This window comes from Ictidomys tridecemlineatus, chromosome 15 (genome assembly GCF_052094955.1).
Source record: "Ictidomys tridecemlineatus isolate mIctTri1 chromosome 15, mIctTri1.hap1, whole genome shotgun sequence".
Classification (NCBI taxonomy): Eukaryota; Metazoa; Chordata; class Mammalia; order Rodentia; family Sciuridae; genus Ictidomys; species Ictidomys tridecemlineatus.
Window position 1 is genome coordinate 36,295,597 of NC_135491.1, and position 8,650 is coordinate 36,304,246.

At 42.7% G+C, this 8,650-nt stretch overlaps 1 pseudogene; it reads left to right on the forward strand.

Annotated features, from left to right (window-relative positions):
• Positions 1 to 146, forward strand: LOC120888195 (small nucleolar RNA SNORA42/SNORA80 family; annotated as a pseudogene).
• The last annotated feature ends 8,504 nt before the right edge of the window (positions 147 to 8,650 follow it).

The window sequence follows — 8,650 nt, forward strand, 5'->3', positions numbered from 1 at the left end:
TCATGAAAATGAATTGATGGCAAGTCTGTCCCCCTTGAATAACTCAGGGTTATTTCACAGAGTCCCATGTCAGAATAAACCATGGCCCCAAACCATTGCCTGGTTTCTGCCCATAGGTTGCTGGCACCGAAGTGGGTTATACAATGCAGGGGGCGGGGGGTTGGAGGGGAGTTTTTCAAAATTCCTTCAGGGGAAAATCCAATTAAGAAACATTAAGAAATAGAAAGAAGTATAGATGAATGTTGACGTGATGGTGATGGTGATTCAAATACTGCATCCAACTTTTCCAGCACTGGGAATTGAACCCAGGGCCTCACATATGCTAACTAAGTGTCTATCACTGAGCTGCATCCTCAGTTATTTTTATTTTACTTTGAAACAGGGTCTCTCTGGCCTTGAATTTGGGCTTTTCCTGCTTTGGCTTCCCAAATAGTTGGGTTTACAGGAATGCACCTGGTGAAATAAATTACTTTCTAGGAAAAATTACTAGTACTAGGTCTAGAAGTAGAAAACCAAATAGCCAATAATCATAGAAGAAAATTAAGGTAGTCATTGTACTTCAGAAGTTTCTGAATCTGATTATTTTATGTGAGTTTATTTTTTTCTGGTTAAAAAAGGTGATATGGGTTTATTGAGGAACTATGAAAAATAACTTTACAATAACTCGGTATCTCACCATTCAGAAAAAAATATACGCATCTGTATGTGGTCCATTCATGTCTTCCCGCTCTGCCTTCTCTACCTGTCCCCTTAAATGAATCAATTCTCTTTCCTTACCTAATCATGTATAAATATATACAGATACCCATAAGACTTTTGTCTTCAAAAAGACCTTAAAACACATTATTCAGCACTACAGTTTTTAAGATCCATCCATTGGACCAGTGCATATCAAATCTACTGCTTAATTGCTCTAAAGTCTGAATGCATATACCATGTTTTATCTGTCCACTCCTTCACTAATGGACATACTTATACATGTCCCCTTAAGGACCTATGTCAGAATTTCTGTTGCACACACATCCAGTACCAGAACCTCCAGGTCATAATATGTGCATGCAATTAAGATGACTAAGTGCTAAATGGCTTTCTAAATCAGCATAGCTACTTACACTCTCATCGACAATGCAAGAGGGTCTCTGTAGTCACACCCACATCCCATCACTCAGCATTATTCTACTTTTTAAATTTTGTAAGTTCAAAATACATATAAAATGACTTTTAGTTATCATTTTTCTGACTACTAATATGCTGGCTCATCTTTTCATAGGAATTTAAGTTTATTTACTTTTTTTTTTTTTTTTTTTTTTGCACTGGGGATTGAGCTTAGGGGCACTCATCCACTGAGCCACATCCCCAGCCCTATTTTGTATTTTATTTAGTGACAGGGTCTCACTGAGTTGCTTAGTGCTTCGCCATTGATGAGGCTGGTTTTGAACTCCCCGTCCTCCTGTCTCAGCCTCCTGAGCGGCTGAGATTACAGGAGTGTGCCACCGCGCCCTTCTATAACTGACTTACTTTAAAGAGAAAAATAAAACTAATTCCCTACCTAACACCATTTATCAGGAGGATTGAAGCACAGATATGGGGCTGGAGTTGTGGCTCAGTGGTAGAGCACTCGCCTGGCACGTGTGAGGCCCTGGGTTCTATCCTCAGCACCACATAAAAAATAAATAAATCAAGATTTTAAAAAGGCATGGATATGAGATAAATCTGTAGTTAATAAAAATATAGGGATGACTTAGGGATGGTTAATGAAAGTTCTAAGCACAAGCCATATAGCAAAGAGATAATTTATCTGTGTCTGCCACTGCACCTGGCGCTACTCCATTTCTTAGACGGTGGAGTAGTGGCCGGGAGGCCTGATGGGCATCCTCAGCTTAATATTTCCAAAATAGGATTTACATCTCTCTGCCCCACCATCCCCTACCCAAACCTGCTCCACCCCTCGTTTTGCCTATTTCAGTAAATGCCAACTTGATCCTTGGAGTCAGCCAGAGCTCTTTTTCTCGGTGGATCCTGTAGCTCTACCTTCTAAGTACCTTCTGGTCTGGTCACGGTACTACCTGTGGCAAGGCCCTGGTCAGCCACCAGCTGCTCTTGCCTGTGCCCCTACGGCAGCCACCTCCGTTCTCTCACTTACACCTTTGCCACCTCACAGTCCAGTCCACTGGTGGCAGCCAGTGGGATCCTCTTAGTGGCTCTTTGTTCCAATGGCCACCCATTTGTTAGATTCAAACCCAAATCCTTGCTATTTCCTCCTTCATCTTTTTCCTGGAAGCCCTTCATACTTTCCTCATGTCCCCCCTGTGCTGGTGTCACCCCACTTGCCTTTGCTTTTGCCTGAGCTGGTCCTGCCTGGCTGGCTGGCTCCTTTCCTAGTTCAGTTTGGATGCCACTTGCATTACTGTCCTGGGGCTGCCGTAACAGATTCTCACACCTGCATGACTCAAGGCGGCAGTAATTTCTTCTCTTCCGGTCCTTGATGCTGATGTCCACAGAGTGTCAGCAGGGCCACGCTCCCTCTGAAGATGCTAGAGAAGAATCCTTTCTGGCTTCTTCTAGCTGCTGGTGGCCCCAGTCATTCCTTGGCTTGCGGCAGCATCACTCCAAACTCCGCCTCCATCTCCATGTGGCTGTTTTCTCTCCGTGTCCTCTCTCCTTCCTAGAAGGATGTCAGTCACTGGACTTAGGGTCCACCCCACATTCAGTGTATTTTTGAGGTCTTTTCGCTACTTGCTTTTGCAAAAATCCTTTCCAAATAAGATTGCATTGGAGGTTCTAGGTGAACATGAATTTTTTGGGGAGGAGCATAACTCAACCCACTACACTACCTTATAGAGGGCTTTTCTGACAACCTAATCTAAACCAGCACCCCACCCCCAACACATGCTACCTACTCTTCTCCCCCTAGTTCGCTTTATGATTTTTAAAATAGCACTCATCACCACTTCACAGTCTAATTATTTGCTTATTGTCCATCTCCCCCTGCTGCTCAGTTGTGTTTCTAGGAGAAAAAATTTGGTCTGTGTTGCTCAGAGATATATCTTGGTGCCCAAACCAAATGCTTGCATTTTTTTTTAAGAGACACAGAGAATTTTAATATTTATTTCTTAGTTATTGGCGGACACAACATCTTTGTATGTGGTGCTGAGGATTGAACCCTGGCCTCACGCATGCCAGGCAAGCGCGCTACTGCTTGAGCCACATCCCCAGCCCCAAATGCTTGCATTTGTAAGTGGGTATGCAGTATGTGTTGATTCTATGAATCAGAGTCATGGACTTGGGACTCCTGGCTCTGTCTCTCCTGGTCTCCAGGTCCAAGCCCACCCAGCTGAAAGAGATGCTCTTCTGCTCAGAATCAGGGCAGCTATATCCCAGTCATTGGCCAACAAAAGCTCTGTGAAGTCTCTTTTTGTACTGGTTTGTTCTCATGATGCTCTCTCATTAATTGTTCCACTTAAAATGAAAACCGGACCCTGACCCTAAATAAACACACTGACCAAGGAAATGAAAGTAAGGAAGTAGCTTGCTTCTCCCAGCTACTCATCAGCATAAACTGTGTTCCATTCTCCCTCATGTCAAAGTTTGAGGTGTATTGTGATCACAACCTTGGTCACAGTAAAGATTATTCCATCAGGAATAATGTGGGGATGTGGCTCAAGCGGTAGTGCGCTTGCCTGGAATGCGTGTGGCCCGGGTTTGGTTCTCAGCATCACATACAAAGAAAGATGTTGTGCCTGCCGAAAACTAAAAAAAAAAATAAATATTAAAATTCTCTCCCTCTCTTTTTTTTTTTAAAAAAGATTATTCCATCAAAGGTAGGGAAAACATAAATTAACGGGTTTGCTCCTCTGGCTTAGTTTGTGCATGCTCCCTTCAGATGTGGACTGTGTCTTTCTCTGTGCATTGTATCCTAGGACTTAGCACACTACCCACCATCATGATAGGCAGTCAATGAATAAATGGATGGAGAGCAAAAGTTCATCTCAGACATCGGTGTTCATTTCAAAGGTCATATAGACCAAATTAACCTAAAATCATGTCTCCCACAGACATATGCATCAAACACTACAGTTCTTGTGTTTTGCATTCCCTTCAACACAAAGATATATAAGAACAAAATATGAGAAACCATGCTAATAAGTGGCTGTAGTCAGATTTTTTAAAAAGGTAATCAGTTAAAAGGAGGAAGATTCCAAGGAGGCAGTAGAGGAACTGCAGTGGGTACACAAGTTCAAATCATGCAAATCAGGCAATTAAAACTTGTACAAAAGGGCTGGTGATGTGGCTCAGCTGTAGAGCACTTGCCATCCGGTTATGGATGGGGGACGGGGAATCTGACCACGAATATAGTGAAGTTCTAGGCTGAGCCATAGTATGTTCCCCTTGGTGGGGTGTCAAAAAATACAGATATGCCAGGCACAGTGGTGCACTCCTGTAATCCCAGTGGCTCGGGAGGCTGAGGCAGGGAGATCACGAGTTCAAAGCCAGACTCGGCAAAAAGCGATGTGCAAAGCAACTCAGTGAGACCCTGTCCCTAAATAAAATACAAAATAGGGCTGGGATGTGGCTCAGTAGTTGAGTGCCCAAGTTCAATCCCTGATACCCCCCCCAAAAATAAAAACAAAAACAAAAACCCCCACACAGACATTATGGCAAGTAAACTAAACCATGATCTCAATAATCTGTATCAAATTGGGTAATAAGTTTCCGATTGTGGTGATCATATTTTTAGATATTTGAAATACTAAAGAGGACCTAATGTATTAAGAGGATCTGATGTTTTGAACTTAAATCAAAATGCTTAAAGGAATTTAAAATTAGATATGATTTTAATTTTATCATGTCCAAGAAAATTTAATGTTTAAAACATTTAAGAAATTTCAATTATTAAATTTATAAGTTTAGACAGACTTTTCAAGTGCTTAGGAAGGTTTCATCAGATTTTAGATTTTTCATATTTGCAAATCAAACAGATTGAGAATGTGATTGAGTCTGAACTGTTAAAGGTAACTAGATTAAGCATGTAAACAACATTTACTGTTAACCCATTAAGTTCGGAGTTAGTTGACCATCAATCAAAAGTTAAGCAAGTATTCACATTTATATACAAAATCAATTAGTTTGCAGCCATGAATACAAGATTTGTAAATTGATCTTTAAGACACAAATGAGATTTTTAAATGTACAATTTTAATAATGAAGACATTATTTGAAACATAAGTAGTTATAAGCATTCCTTTCAGTGCATAAAAACCCTGGTCAGATGCTAACACCCAGGGGACAGCAACCCTTCCTGTCAGTCCAAGTCTAGAAACACAGAGAACCTTCCCTTGGGACACACAAGGGACAGACATGCCATGCACTGTAAGGCAGAACTTATTTTTCACCTCTCCCTGATGATATGGGGGTAGGAGGGAGAGGCACAGCAACGAGGTGGAGTTTGTCCCTCAGCCGAGAGCAAAGACGGAAGCGTGCCCTGAATGCCTGGAGTCTTCAGCTGGTCAAGGGCAACTGAAGTGGGTCCCAGCAGTTCTATCCAAGGAAGACCATCAGTCCTGACTATTAGGAAAAGTCAGAGGCGGGCAGATGAGGTTCCTGCTAATCTGAGCCTGAAGTCCAAAGGGATGCTGTTAGGCCCCTGCACATTATTGTTATTTTTTAAAATGAATTTTTAAGTTTACAAACAATAAAATGTACTTTTTTTTTGGTGTACAGTTTTGACAAAGGCACCAAGTCATACAACCATCACATTTAGGCCACAGAATGATTGCAGCACCCCCCAAAATGACCTCATACTAACCCTCTGTAGCCATCGTTAATCCTAGGCAACCGGAGACCTGCTCTCATCCCTGGTTTGCCTTTTCCAGAATGTCCCATAAATGGAATCACTCAGTGTGCAGCTTTTTGAGTCTGGCTTCTTCACCTAGTAAAATCATTTGAGAGGCACATTATTTCAACAGCCTGAAGAATAATATTCTGGAAATGTTGCTCATCCATTCCACCTGGCCCCCTCTAGCCAGGGCTATTTTAAAACATTTGCTGGCTCTCGGCATGCTTACTTTTGAAGGTTTTTCCATAGCATTCCAAATACATTAAAATGAAACTATTTTTCATATTTAAGATAATTTCTTCCTGTAATTAAAAAAAAATCTTTAGAATTTGCTTGTGGAATCATTGGATTTTATGATGGTAACTCACTGGAATGAGAAAAGTATGTTTTAAAGTAAATATTGACTTTAACAACAATAAATTTCATAGGATTATCCATTTTAAGACATTTAATTCCACTTAATTTTTATTTTCAACTTTCTTGATGTAGAGTCATCACTTGTTTTTCAGATTTAAACATTTCTGTAGGTCCCCAGAAAGCTCACAGGCACTGGGCACCAGGCCCCAAGTGCCTAAACCCCCCAAGAACCCCATGACTAAAGTCATGGCAGGTCTAATCTGTACTAGTGTGGAAGGGGCAGAACACTGCCTTCTCAGAATCATAACATTTTTTAAAAAATCATATGGCATAGTAACTCTTTAAGATTTTATTTACATATAACCAATTCAAAAAAACTTATGTGCAGATTTGCCCACTGCAGCAATACTGAAAATAGAAACAACCCAGAGTCTATGAAGAAGGAATTGTTTCAGTTGTGATACGTCACAGAATGGAATACCATGCCGCCATGATAAAGGGGTGAGGTAGATCTACACACAAATATAATAAGATTTTCAGTTAAGTGAAAATGCCAAGTTTCTGGTAAATAACAGAGTTCAATTACATTTCTATTACATTCCTATTACCATGAGAATCAATGTCAGTAAATGCATAGGAAAAAATGGGAGCATACACACCAATTTTAACAGTTGTTACCTCCAACGGAAGAAAGGGCGTGCATGTGTGCACCGGTGCGCATAGTGGTGGGGCTTCATCAACTTTTCTGTTGATAATGATAAAATTCATTTGCATTTATTTACCACAAGCATGGATTATTTCAATCTTCAGGAAAATGCAATAAATATTAATCCACCAAAATACAAACAGGACTTTTGGAAGATGTGATTCTGAAACTCCAACTACAGATGATCCTTGGGTCAGCAGGCTCCCTTCTCTCAAAGTCAAAACCACCTAAGCAAAAACTTCTCCTTCTGCTTCCTTCTACAACCACTCTCCTCCCCAACCATAACCATCCTCAAAACCCAAGCTTATTTAATATCCTTCAGAAGTTTCTGGAAATCGAGACTTCCATACTGGAAAGTTAAGGAGAGCCAGGGTTGAAGACAGGAGGAGAGATTGAGGGCAAAGTGAACATTCCAAGCCCCAAGCCCACCACTTGTGGACCTGTTTGTACAAGACCCTCCACATCTGGAAAGGGCCTTAAACACCAGCAGGTCCACATGGAGATAACACATACATGCTGTGTAGGTAAAACACACACATTCAAATGAGGTATTTTGATGCCATCCCAGAGATCTGGAAGACCAACAAGAATTTGTAGAGCCCCACAAAAGATTCAGCTTAAACAAATTAGGTCAGTGATGGGGCCAGGAAGTACCAAGTCTGTTTATGTCCCACTGGCCTGGCAAAGTCCTCTGCTGGTGGCCTGTGGGTTTTCACTCGCTGGTATCCAGGGGCAGGTAATTTCAAGCTCTCAGGCCTGAGGAACTGTTTGAAAATGGCAGAAGCTGGTCCAAAGGACACTGTGGCGTGGTGGTGGCAGCCCTGACAGGGACCTCTTTGCCTTTTTCTATAATTGCTCCACATGCCCTGAGTGTCCACACTTGGATTCACACAGCTGTTCAGAACAAGCAGCAGAGGAGGAGTGTTGTGTGGAACAAATGGCCTCTGTGGAGACCAGGCCGGCACCCCAACCTGGGTGTCCACTTCTGCTTATTCTTCTGCCCTCTACAGGCAGTGGGAGGACACAGGCCCAGCCATCAGAGGCAAGGCTGGGTGGCCACCAGGCTGTGGCCACTGTTCTCACTGCCCACCCCCGGCACAGCTGTTCTGGGAGGTAAGACCCAGGTCTGAGGGAGCCAGCAAAGCCGTTTGTAAAACTGGTTTTGTTTTCACTAAACATACAACTGTTGCTTCCACTCCAGCCTCTTTGCCATTTGGGAGGACCAGTTCACTTCTCATTCATGGAGCGTCAGAACGTGACCAGGAGCAGCCCCCAGCTCATCCCTCCCCTGCCTCTGGACAGTAGGCTCCACCAGCCTCTGGGACGAGGTGTTTTTTCAGAGGGGAGGCGGGCAGGATTAGGACATGGAATGAAATGTTCAGACATAAGCCAAGGGACAGCAAAAAAAAGGGCTAAGGCATCTTTTTGAGTTCAGTGGAGGCAATATTTACCTACTTCAAATGCTGGGCCACTCACCCAATTCAGACTGGGGCCCGGGTGGCCACTGGCCAGCTCTCCCAGCCCACTGGGTGCTTCCTTTCTCTGGTTGCCCCACTCCTAGGATGGGTCACTCCACACCTCTGAACACTCCCTTTTCTCTGCATTGCTCTTTATAACTGGCCCTCCTCACCTCGGGACTTCCCCCACTTTCCTCTGGTTGGAACCTGGCACACAAGATCTTCTGTCACTCAGTCCTCCATGGTCATAGGTCTTTTTAAATGGTCCTTTCCATACTGAAAACTCTCCATACA